Consider the following 12,721-nt stretch of genomic DNA (forward strand, 5'->3'; position numbering starts at 1 on the left):
GCCATCTGGTAATTTGTGTCATTGCAGTCACAAGGGCACTGCACAGTGAATATTTCTGTGTGCCTGTCTCACTTCACTGGTTAATTATCGAAGCTTCTGTAAGCTGAGGCAGTCATAGCATGGCAGCAGGGGAAGCACATAAATCTGGGATCCCCAGGACTGAGCTTGAGAAGCACTACTGTGGATAGAGGCACATGCACAATATCCATTATAATAATAAAGGTATATGCTCACTCCTCAACCTCATGTAATAATCCTTTACTCTTCCTTCACTTTGTCAAAAGACCATATGTTCTTCATACAATATAAATGCACAATTGCCAGTTTCTTTTAATGAATATATTGGCTTCTACCTAATGGCCTTTTTCTGCTGAGAGGGGCAGAAAGATCAGGCAAGCCGTGCCTTTTTGTGCATGCAAATTTAATATAGACAAACTTTGCAAGAGCAAATAGAGTAATTCATAGAGCTGCTCAGTAATAAAGAAAACCAAAAATGAAAAGAGAAAACAAACAAAAAAAAAACCTGAAGCCAGCCTGTTAGCTTTCAGCATAAACTCAAAATACCCCCCCCCCCCCCCCCCCAGCTCATTTCCTGCCCCGCAAACTCTGTGAATCATCCGGGACTGCGTGCTGAACGTGCTGTACCTCACATTTAATGTTGATCTAATCTCCAGTATAGCACGTTTCCCACTGTGCCACCCCAGGGAAATGGGTTAGTAGATGACAGAAGGCCGAGGTCAGGACGCCACGTGACACTTAAACCACTCCAGGGACTCTGTCCAGCACTAATGAAAGTTCTGACTCTTCCTACAGTCAGCCACACATGCTCAGTGTTATTTGTCCCCTTGAGCGAAAGGAAATATTAGAAGTAGTTATGTTCAGTGAGGAAAACAATCAAAGCTCTGATTTGTAAGATGCCCGACGAAAGTACTTGACAAATTTTCCCTGATTGACATTGCTTGAAACATTTATAACATATGTAACTTAATTAGAAGTCATGTACAGACATTTGTGAATGCTTAGGTATAAAGTTGATGGCAATGTTATGTCCATGGTTATTGACCTAAGTGTTCATGCCATTATATGCATTAGAAATGTTGAATGAAGTTCAGAAATAGGACTTTTTATAAACACCTATAATCGAACATTACATTGCAGATATCCATTTTTTCATGTCTGATAGTCTTTTGTGGCAGAAGTTGTCACTGCTGCAGAGTTCTTTGCTGAGACCTCCTAATCCCACAGAAGGTTAATTTCCATTTAAATGGTTACTGATCCCCACAGGTGAACTGTGGCAGATGTTTCTGTAAGGTTAAGCCATTCAACCATTGCATGTAAGAGACAACAATCAGGTACATGTAATTGATTTGACTGTCTCCTATACTGCTTACGTAGTGATTGTGAACATTATAAATCAATGCCAGGAGTGGCTTTTGTCCCAGTCCCATCGGTTATGTAGGGACAACTGGAGAGATGCAATCAAGATAAGCAGACAGATAAGCAATAACAATCTGCTCAGCATTTGGCCAATATTTATCACATTTCTTTGACCACTGATCTTGGATCAGTTTTTGTCATTTACATTCAGCACAGGTACTGCCAGACAAATATGATGTTTTTCATAAGTCTGACTACAAATGGGTTATCAAACCCATTTTATTATATATATTAAGATTAACACATGAATGGGGAAATCTGGAAGGGTATAGAGATTTTAGCTGTAGATATTAATGTCAAGGTGTAACATGTTTTATTAGTTTCCACGATTGTTGAAGCTCTCTACAAACCACAACCTTTAAAAGGTTTTAAGACATAAACTTTAAACTTGTAAGGACTGTAAATTTATATCCACCTCAGACTGCATAGTTGATGTTTTTTGAAAGTGTTTATATAGATGAGCAAAGATCATTAGCATATGATATTTAAAGCTGAATTGTACAACATGGATATGAGGGGGACTGGACGTCCAGTAGTTGGTCATATTTTGGCAAACAGATAAATTATCTCAATTATCTATGTGTGAGATCTGTTCATTTTACCAGACTAATACAATTACCAGACTAATAATCTTTTACATCAGTACTTCCAAATAACAGACCCTGTGCACATATTTTCTGAATCTAAATAACACACTTTTATCTATCTATTTATCTATTTAGATATATAGATATAGGATATACACATAGGATGGCTTCTCAGTTACTGTAAATTAAATAAAGGTATTGACATGCTCTGAAAGGCCCATTCTACCTTGTCCTAGAAATGCTCTATAAGATTAAAATCTGGGAACCGTGAAGGCCAGAGCTGCAAGGAAAACTCACTGTCATGTTCCTGGAACCAATCCATGACTATATGACCTTTGTGGCATGCGGCATTGCTGAAAGTGTCCTTCTGCCATAGGGTAAATAGCTGTTATGACGGGATGAAATTGGTCACCTATAATGCTTAGGTAAGCCCTACTGTCCAAATGTCCATCTACAGGCATTCATGCTGTTTGTGTCAAATTCTGTCCTTCCCAAAAGCATGGTACAACAGAATTCATTTGACCCGGCGATGTTTTTCCATTACACATTAATCCAAATTTTGTACTCTTTTGCTCACTGAAGTCTTTCTGTTTCCCATAGAGAGCAATCCCACTTGAACTAAACATCTGCCCTTATAGTCTATTCATGCTAAGGAAAGACCAGATGTGTTCATTATATTAGTTGTACTATTGTTGTATTCGGCAGCCTGTTCATCAGAACTATTCTGGACATCCTCATCTGACCCCTTTAATTGAAAAAAATTGCTTATGTCTATTGGATCCTCTTTTGCTAGATGTTTTCCTGGATTACACCATTCTCTGTAAACTCTCAGCACCGTTGTACAACAAAACAAGAAAATGTCACAAGGTTGGCAGATTTTGAAATACTGGTACCAGCTAGTCTAGCACTGTTGGCCATGCCTCATTTGAAATATTCTAGCGTGAACTCACACTGAAACTGACCAATAGCACAAATCACCATCAAGTGCAGGATTTACCAAGTAGATGCCCTTTACCCACTGCTCTTCTGCACAGGCCTGGACCACCTAAGTGAAATCATCACCAAGAGTGGCTACAGATACCAGCTACAGAATGGAGCATCCTTTAGCCACTTCCTCTTCATGCTGTGTGCCAGCTGTCATGCTGTATGCCCGAAGTGAAAGAGACAGTGACTAATTAATCTCACCAGGTTATACAGCAATGACATCGGAATGTCTTGGTTACAAGGAGAGGAAAAGTAGCTAGAACAGAGGGGATTGTACTAACAGAAGGTAACATAACCAATGTTGAGGACACCTACTAGTACCTTGTAATCCCACAAGCAAATGGAAATCTTGAAGAGGCTACAAGGAACTCAGATACAAGCAAATACCTATAAAGATTGAGGCAAGTCCTGAGACGTCAGCTGAATGGGGAGAACAAGATCCAGGCTATGAACACCTATCAACACCTGCTCTACCAGTCATCAGATACCCCTTTGGCATAAGAAGATGGCCAAACAATAAGAAACTCCTCACAATGCATTGCGGGCTTCATCCCAAATCTAGCAATCTAAGACTGTCACTAAGTGAAAGGAAGGGGGCCGAGGACTAGTGAGCATCAGAGCTACCATCTAGGATGAGACAACCAAGACCCAGGGGTACACCAGGAAGATGGCTCCAAGTGATGGAGTGCTTACTGAGTAGCTCAGACAGCAGACACCAGAGGAGAATGGGAATGAGGAGGTGCAGGAACCATCATGGAAGGTTAAACCCCTACACGGTATGGAACACCAGCAAATAGTGGAAGTGGTTATTATGGAGAAATCCTACCAATGATCCTACCAATCCTACCAAGCTCTGAATGCAAGACCAAGAGAGATGCAAGATGCAGACATAGTGTACATAGAATTCCATAACCAAGTGCCTTGCATAGTATACAGAAACATCTGTGCCAAGTACAGGCTGGAAGTACCAAGGACAAAGTGGGATACACCCCCATAGGTAGTGGAGAATGACCATCCTAGGATCCTGTGGGATGTCCAGATGCAGACAGACAAAATGGTAAAGTATAACCAACAAGATATAGTAGTGGTGTATAAATAGCAGAAGAGGACCATATCAATAGATGTAGCAATCAAAAGCAATAACAACATCAGGCACAAGGAACACAAAAAACTGTTGAAGGCAACAGTAGTTCCATTAGTAATAGGAGCACTAGGGACTGTGACCCTCAACCTGGGAGAATGGCTCCAGCAGATCCCAGGAACAACATTTGAGATCTCTGTCTAGTGCAGTCTTGGGAACAACTAAGATGCTAAGCAGGACCTTCAAGCTCCCAGGCCTTATATTCAGTATAGAGTACTATACACAATGGCCAGAGGAGGATGGGCCCCTCCTTCGAGTCTTGATTCCCCTCAAGGTTTCTTGCTCATGCTCTAAGGAGTTTTTCCTTGCCAATTTCACCCTTGGCTTGTTCACTGGGGGCTTGGACTCAGACATTCTGCTTTGTGAAGCTGTTTTGTGAGAACAACTGTTATAAAATGTGCTATAAAAATAAATTTGACTTGACTTGACACAACAACAATGTCCAGTGGTTAGAGAGCAGACCACAGCAACCTCCCTGAACAGGATCCAGTAACCTTAATGCCAGCAGACATACAAAAAAAAATGGTCTCTAGTATGAGGAATTGGACAGCTCCAGGCCCTGGGATGGTCCATGCCTATTGGCTTAAGAAGCTGACTGAACTTCATGAGCACCTGGCAGCACATGTGAACCAGCTGCTAATAGATAGAACCCATGTTAAATTATATATATATATATATATATATATATATATATATATATATATATATATATATATATATATATATATATATATATATATATATATATATATATATATATATATATATATATATATATATATATATATATATCTCAAACCTGAAGTCAAGTACGTAAGGATTCCAGAGAAAGGATTCCATATATATGAAGTGAATGATGTGTGTGTCACGGAATGCTCCCCTCACCACTGGTCATGGATCGCTGTGTGCAGTGGGAGTTCATTGTCTGTCTCATTTATAACCACACCTATGTTGTTTAGCACACACCTGCACCTGGTTTAGTCTTGTTGTCTGTCTGTATTTAAACTGCTGTAGGAGTGTGCTTAGTTGTCAGTCATTGCCCATGTTCGTATCCATGGTCATGTTAGTTGTATTCATGTTAATTGTTGATGTTGCATGTAAGTGCCAATTGTCTTTATTGATTGTTTATTGTTAATAAACATCTGTCTATGTCAAGGGAGTCTCTAAGTCCTGCTCCTTGCCCTGCGGTGCTCAGGCTGTTACAATGAGTTTTGGGTGTATGTGTGTGTTTCCATTTAATATTAATTGTCTATGACTAACCATTGTTCTGTGGTCCTAAATAGGCATGACTTTTTTGATCCCAAAAATGTATGAAAAACACACGCACGCACGCACACACACACACACACACACACACACACACACACACACACACACACACACACACACACACACACACACACACACACACACACACACACACAAATACAAACAAACAAACACTATGCAGCCACCTGCACCAGTCACAATCCATGTCCAACCCACCAGTCAGTGTCTGGGGTATGTGTTTTGGCATTCATGCTCTAACCCTCCCTCTGTGCTAAAGCAGGCGGCATAGATTTCCAGTTTCCAAGCATTAACACCTCCCACCCTCAACACACACACACACACACACACACACACACACACACACACACACACACACACCCTCTCCACTCTGTAGTCTGCAGGGGTGAGCTAGCGTGAAGTGAGGATGAAAACAAGGGTGAAGGAGAGTGAAGAGCAGAGCAGGTGGGTAAGATAGAGAGAGAGAAATAGGAATGATTGGAGAGGGAGGAACAGATATATACGGACAGAGAGATAATGGCACAGCTGTGAAAACATTACTTCATGGGCTACAGAACTGGACTAACCTATAGCTGCATTTTAAACCAGAACCTGATTCTTGCATTGTACTGAGTTTGTTCCAACTGAATATTGGAACTTCTTTTAAAAGGCACCCATTTCTGGTTAAAATAGTGGTAAATTTAGGTAAAATATTAGTTACAATGTTTTGTTAGCACTAGAGTCTGACAAAAAAACAGTTTTTCAACATCCATCACCATGCACTGGAAACCAAAATTATTTTCCCATTCCTTAGGAAACCTCTTTCCTATCAAATTTCTTTGAATGTTAAAGACCCAGGCAAATCACTGTGTGGTAGGCTCATGTTTCACTGCAGTAAAGAATGTTTCCATTTTCTGCAATGCTCACTAATATAATCTCTGATTTCATAAACCAACTTTAATTCCCAGTGTGTTCATTGCGTTTTAAAAGCCAATAAAAATGTTCGCAAAGAAAGCTATCATGATATCGTACAATGCCACACCACACCTCTGCAGTGGTTCTCCTCACTGTTGAAAGTCATTCAAGTCATGCATGTTTAGGGATCAGAGCGCCACCTATAGGGAGTATCAGTGCATTGTCTCATTACCTCCGTGTCATGGCACCTGACTGCTCTTTTTCCTTAGTTTTTTGGGGGAGTTTTGTATGTGTGGGTTTGATCTTTAAGATATTCCAGGCAAAATGGAACACAGGAAGCCGAGGGCTCATGGATGAAAGAGATGGTGTAATTAATGGATAATTAATGAGTTATTAATATGTCTGTGTACCACTCAGTACATGAGTGTACATCTTTACGTATTTGGGTGAGTCTCTCTCTCTCTCTCACACACACACACACACACACACACACACACACACACACACACACACACACACACACACAAAAAAGCTTCTCCTCACTGCTTCTTCTGCCCCTTCAGGGGGCAACGATATGGTGTTCAGCAGATGCATCTGTGCCTTCTATTACCTCACACCTCAGCACTCATCCAATCTTCCCCCTCAACTCATGACGGTTCTCTGTGATGGCAGCAGATCTTTTTTTTAAGGTTGTGACTCAGTCCTAACAAGCGACTCACAGAAGTCCCCAGAGCACTTTCACAAATGTAGCAAAAACTTAAAGATATGTTTTCTATGGCACAACTATCTGTGAGCACAGAAAGGGTGTTCAAAGATCACAGGGATCAAATGAAGCGTCTGCTGTTTTCATCTGGTCAGAAAGATAAAATATCTTTGTAATTATGTAATTATGGTGTTTTTATAAATTTTTTAGTATTCTTTTTTTGGTCATTTTTCAGTAGCTTTTGGTCCAAATGATTATTTTTGTTCTATGAAATAAGGTTTTTGCTGGAACACTGGGCTGTGGGTTTATCCATCTAGCCATTGATAAGTGGATTGACAGCACTAAACAGGTATGTAATAGATGGTAACACACTAGATGAATATGCACTAGATAGGTATGCACAATATGAGTATGCTCAAAAACAAGTATGCACTAGATGAGTATACTTTAAATGAGTATGCAATAGATAAGTATGCATTAGAGCAAAGTATCAGACTGCAGTCTCTGGTTGCATATTCACTAGAGTATGCTCTAGACAGGTATCATTACACGAGTATGCACTAGGTGAGTATGCTCTAGATGATTAAGCTCTAGATGATTAGGCTCTAGATGATTAGGCTCTAGATGAGTATGCATTAGAGTAAAATATCAGATTGCAATCTCCAGGCCAGGGCACAGCAAAGTTTTGTGTTTTCCCTGATTACACCCACCTAATTCAGCCAATCAGATAATTACAGAACCTTTCACGAGTAGCCCTGGGTGTATTGGAGCAGAGAGGATGCTGTAATCTCAGCAGTACTGCAGCCCTCAAACAAACATAAGCCAGTATCACCTTTATACTGTTAATGATGTCGCTGCCCTAATTCATCACATTTTGTCATTTATAGGCTGACATGTTCCATGTTGTAAATGAGCCATCCAAATGTATAAATAAGTAGAAATAAACTGTGAGGCCTATCTGCATGCTGAAAGCTGTTTGTAGGGCTTGTTAATTTTTTCACCTGTCCCCTAGATTTTGAACAGTTGCACAACTCCCTTTGGCCAGTGATAGCAGACAGCTGAAAAATTTAATCTTTGTTCATACTACTTGGGTAATTTTACCTGCATCCACTTTATATCCAATAGCACACGTCCTGGTCAAAGCTTAAAGTCTAGCATCACTACATTGTCAAAAGTCATTAATTCAGTTATTAGATACATAAATAAAAACAAGAAATGTACACAATGACTATTTAGGACTATGAAGGGACCTGCATGGATAGTAGTGATGGGAGAGATTCCTTACTGACTGCCTGTTTTTATTGAATCTGCCTGTCTTGAATGCTTACAAACAAATAACATATTAAGCATTTTTAAAATATGTTTTGCCAAATATTCAGTATAGTTAAGATACAGCCAGTGAAAGAATGGATATCAGTTCTGTAGGTTAAATTTTCCCACTTTCCTAACTCTTTCAAGTGCAACCTTCAAAGTTATTTATGTTACAAGGACAATACTAGTTCTAGTTGACATCATAAACAGCTCTCCCTGGTAACCTAGATTTGTTCTGGCACTAAAGAACTGCAGTCTCCAGAGACACTATCTTAATTACTGAAGTCAAACTGGCTTACAGAGAAGCACACTTCAGCCAAGTAAGACAGTGTATTTCTGGAATTTTCATTTGTCCACTTTATTTGCCTTTCATGACAGCCAACAGATGAAAGAGGCTTCACAGTGAAATGGGACCTGCATGAAAATGAGAAAAAAATTTTAACAGTGCTGCAAAAGTACACTAGCCTACAGAATTATTGGTTTTCTTGGTACCAGTGAGCAAAACAGGAGGGAATAACATATCAATAAAATAAAATTATTCAAAGGAATATATATATATATATATATATATATATACATTGATTAACTCATTACAGTGTCACCTGTCAAGGGTTGGAATATATTAAGCAACAAGTGAACAGTCAGTTCTTGATGACAATGTCTTGGAAACAGTAAAAATGGCAAGAATATGGATCTAAGCAACTTGAGATTATGATGGCTACACAACTGGGTCTGAGCATCTCCAAAATGGCAGGTCTTGTGGAGTTTCCCCTGTATTTTTTGTTCCTACAAAAACTTGTACAAGGTCCTGGCCTTGACACATACTATCCACATAAACATTATTAGAGTTCAAGTATACCCCTTCTTGGCAATGGTATACCCTTATACCTGGTGTGTGTGTGTGTGTGTGTGTGTGTGTGTATGTGTGTGTGTGTGTGTGTGTGTGTGTGTGTGCGCGTGCCTGTGTGTCTGTGTGTGCATTTTGTTTAGATCCGCTTGCACAAAACAGCTGACGGCCTATTTCTCTGGAAACCTTGTGTACCTTTTTTTTGACTACCTTGACTACATCAATTCATTGCAGTTACTCTCTCTCTCTCTCTCTCTCTCTCTCTCATATATATATATATATATATATATATATATATTCAAACCTTTAGTCATTCATCAACCAGTGAGTACAAAAATGAAAGGTAATGAAGTTGTTGACCATCTCTGATTAATGTTTCTTTTTGTTTTGTTTTTTTATTAAAAGTAAAAAAAGGTTTCATACCTTACAATGTCCTTACAACGTTTCAGAGGTTTCAGACAGCTGGAGCCAGATGAACCTTCCTGGGGCAGTTTGTGTCTTTTGCCCCCATATGCTCATCAAAAAGAGGAAATGCATTCTGCAAGGATCACTGTCAGTTCCATCCTAGGGTCACTGTGAAGCATGCTGGAGGATCAAGAGAACACTTGGGGTTCTAATTTCCTGACTGCTCTGAGGTGCTGCCTATTGTTGCATTTTGCTAATTTAGCATGTTTGCCTCTCAGCACTAGAGTCTTGGGTTTGAGTCCCTATCTGGGTGGAGTTTCCACTTTCTCCCTGTGTCTGTGTGGGTTTCCTCCAGGGTCTCTGGTTTCCTCCCACAGTCCAAAAACATGGAGGTAAGGTTCATTGGATATTCTAAATTGTCCTGCATGAATGTGACCTGTCCTGGTCTTAACCTCCTCCCATTCCCTTCTGGTGCAGTCCCCCAGGGAGCTGTGCTTTCTGATTGAGATTATGCTGTGCACAAATTGGCTGCCACTTCTCATCGTCGTGTGAGTGATTGTGAAAAGCAGATATCTGTCTGTAAAGTGTCCTTGAGTATGAGAAAGGTGCTATATAACTAATAAAAGTAAGGGCATATGACATTTAAAATCTGCAAGTGCAATGGTATTTTTGAAGATTTTTTGGGTTAAAACAGTGCTGGGGCTCCCAGTTCCTTGGACCTGCTATTTACATAAATGCAAGTTTAACAGTATTTTTCTCACTTGTTAACAATGAACATCACCTCAATCAAAATATATCTCAGTAACTAAGTACAACTGATTGGCTTTTTTTGTTGTTGTTGTAAGGACTATTAAATGTGAATCAGACAATTTGCTTATTACAGATGGACATGGACAGTTATCTAAATATTAACTGTATTCTCATCATAGTGAAAAATAAGTCCCATATATTTTGTGTGCCAACTCTGTACTTCCCTGACATGTATGTGTAACACAACACACCTGAGACAGATGGTCACAGATAAAACCAAATATATTAGGTTTATTTAAAGAGGGACAAGCCAGAGCTATAGTTGTTAAACAGGCATGGGTCAAATACCAGGGCACATAAAACTAATATGTAGGGGGCAGGTGCAAATAAAAACAAGAGAGCAGTCTAAAATCCACGTAACCAAAGAGAAGTCTGAGAGAGTGAATAAACCAGTAAGAGACAAGCAAATGATAACCAAAAAGGCCGGTAAACAGAGATGCAAACACAGGAGAAAATGCTTAAAATGCATGAAAATCCAGTGTGGAAGTGAAACAGACAGAAACAGATTGAGGAAGAGAGCGGTGATTGGTGGACATAGTAAAGTGATAGATGGGTGGTGGCAGTGGATACTGGGAGAGGTAGTCCGAGGCAGGCAAGGGGCTTGCAGGAAGCATGACAGTGCCGCCCCCCAATCAGTCCAGGCAGGGCATGATGACTAACACCCAAACTCCCAGAGGGGGCTCGGGACTGACCACCAGATCACCATGGCCGCAGTCACACCACTGGACATACGAGAGAGAGCAACCACCAGAGGATTCTACGGCAAAGTTCCTGGGGTGCCTCCTTAGATGGCGCCGGGGACAAGACGCAGGCCTCCCAAGATGGAATGAATGGTAATCAGTCACCAACCCCAGGTTCTGGATATCCCATACCAGCACCCAACACCTCTCCTCAGGACTATAACCCTAAATGACCAAGCATTAACATTCATTAATCTGTTTGGATATTATGGCACTTAACCACACCTGTTGATCATGTATTCAGTCAAACTCAAGCATTGTCTGCCACCCCCACATGTGCCTGTGCTGCAGTCATATGCCTTATTTGTGCGCTTGTGCTGGGTCCTCAAATATAGGGCCCTAATTGTGTTACCCTAGCAGATGCACAAAGTACTAAATGCACTGGTGATGACTGTGATCTTTTTCTGAGATGATTTTTAGGGATTTTGGTATTATATATAGTTTTACCTTAGTTAATGGTAACATATATTTTTTTGTAGTTTGCTCCATTCCCCAATAGTGCCAACAATTTGGAGAGCTCTGTGATGCATTCTAAAATACCCAGTATTCTTGATAAGAGTACTATGAAGTGGCTGCAAGTATTAAATTAGCTTCATCCACCAAAAAAAGCAATGATAAATAATCTGTTTTTTAGAGGTTTTTAGGGGTAGCAGCTTTTTATAGGCACAAGCCCCTGACTCATTCTTGAGCTACAAGCCCCTGACTCCTTTTAGAGGTATGAACCCCTGAATCTTGACAAACCTGCAAGGAATGCAAATTCAAAAGATATGTTTTCGTTTTAAAGTGTTGGCACCAATGAAGCTTGACTGGGCGATCCGCATGCACTCACAAAAGGTTTAGATGGTGTTATCAACATTAGGAAACAGAAAACTACCTGATTCGTATTTAATTACATTTCTACTTTAACACACTCATGCCCTTTAAAACAGCCACTTTCACAGATTAATTTTGCCAAAATTAATATTGTTTTCACAGTCACTAAGTAGGTCAATGAGGAAAAAATTGCACTATAAATGCATAAACCTCTGCTATATTACCTATTTCAGGCCAGAGTTGCATTAAACAGCCCAATGTAAAGCTTTACTTGTAGGTGCATATACAATGACTGATTTAGATTTAGGCTCATTCCATCCAAAATAATTAACATCTTGTAGATGAGAGAGGTGTTAATGGAATTTGTTGGCACAATTTCCCTTGTTATTGATTTCTCCCTCTCTCTCTCTCTTTCTCTCTCTCTCTCTCTCTCTCTCTCTCTCTCTCTCTCTCGCTCTGTGTGTGTGTGTGTGTGTGTGTGTGTGTGTGTGTGTGTGTGTGTGTGTGTGTGTGTGTGTGAGAGAGAGAGAGATACTGCAACATTCTCAGATGAAGCCCATCAGTCTGAACCTGCCTGCTCAGAAAGGATGGGGGCTTGTGATTTCGGTAATTATAGTAAACAACCATCTTGCTAATGGATGAGAATGAGTGGTCCCAGACAAGCAGTGGAAGACAGGAGAAACACTAGCTTCATGCCTGCTTTAGTCAAATTAGGAAAACACTGTGTTTTGTATTCTGTAGGCCAGTGAGGAAGTTGCATTA

The sequence above is a fragment of the Electrophorus electricus genome, chromosome 25 (genome assembly GCF_013358815.1).
Source record: "Electrophorus electricus isolate fEleEle1 chromosome 25, fEleEle1.pri, whole genome shotgun sequence".
NCBI classification, from domain to species: Eukaryota; Metazoa; Chordata; class Actinopteri; order Gymnotiformes; family Gymnotidae; genus Electrophorus; species Electrophorus electricus.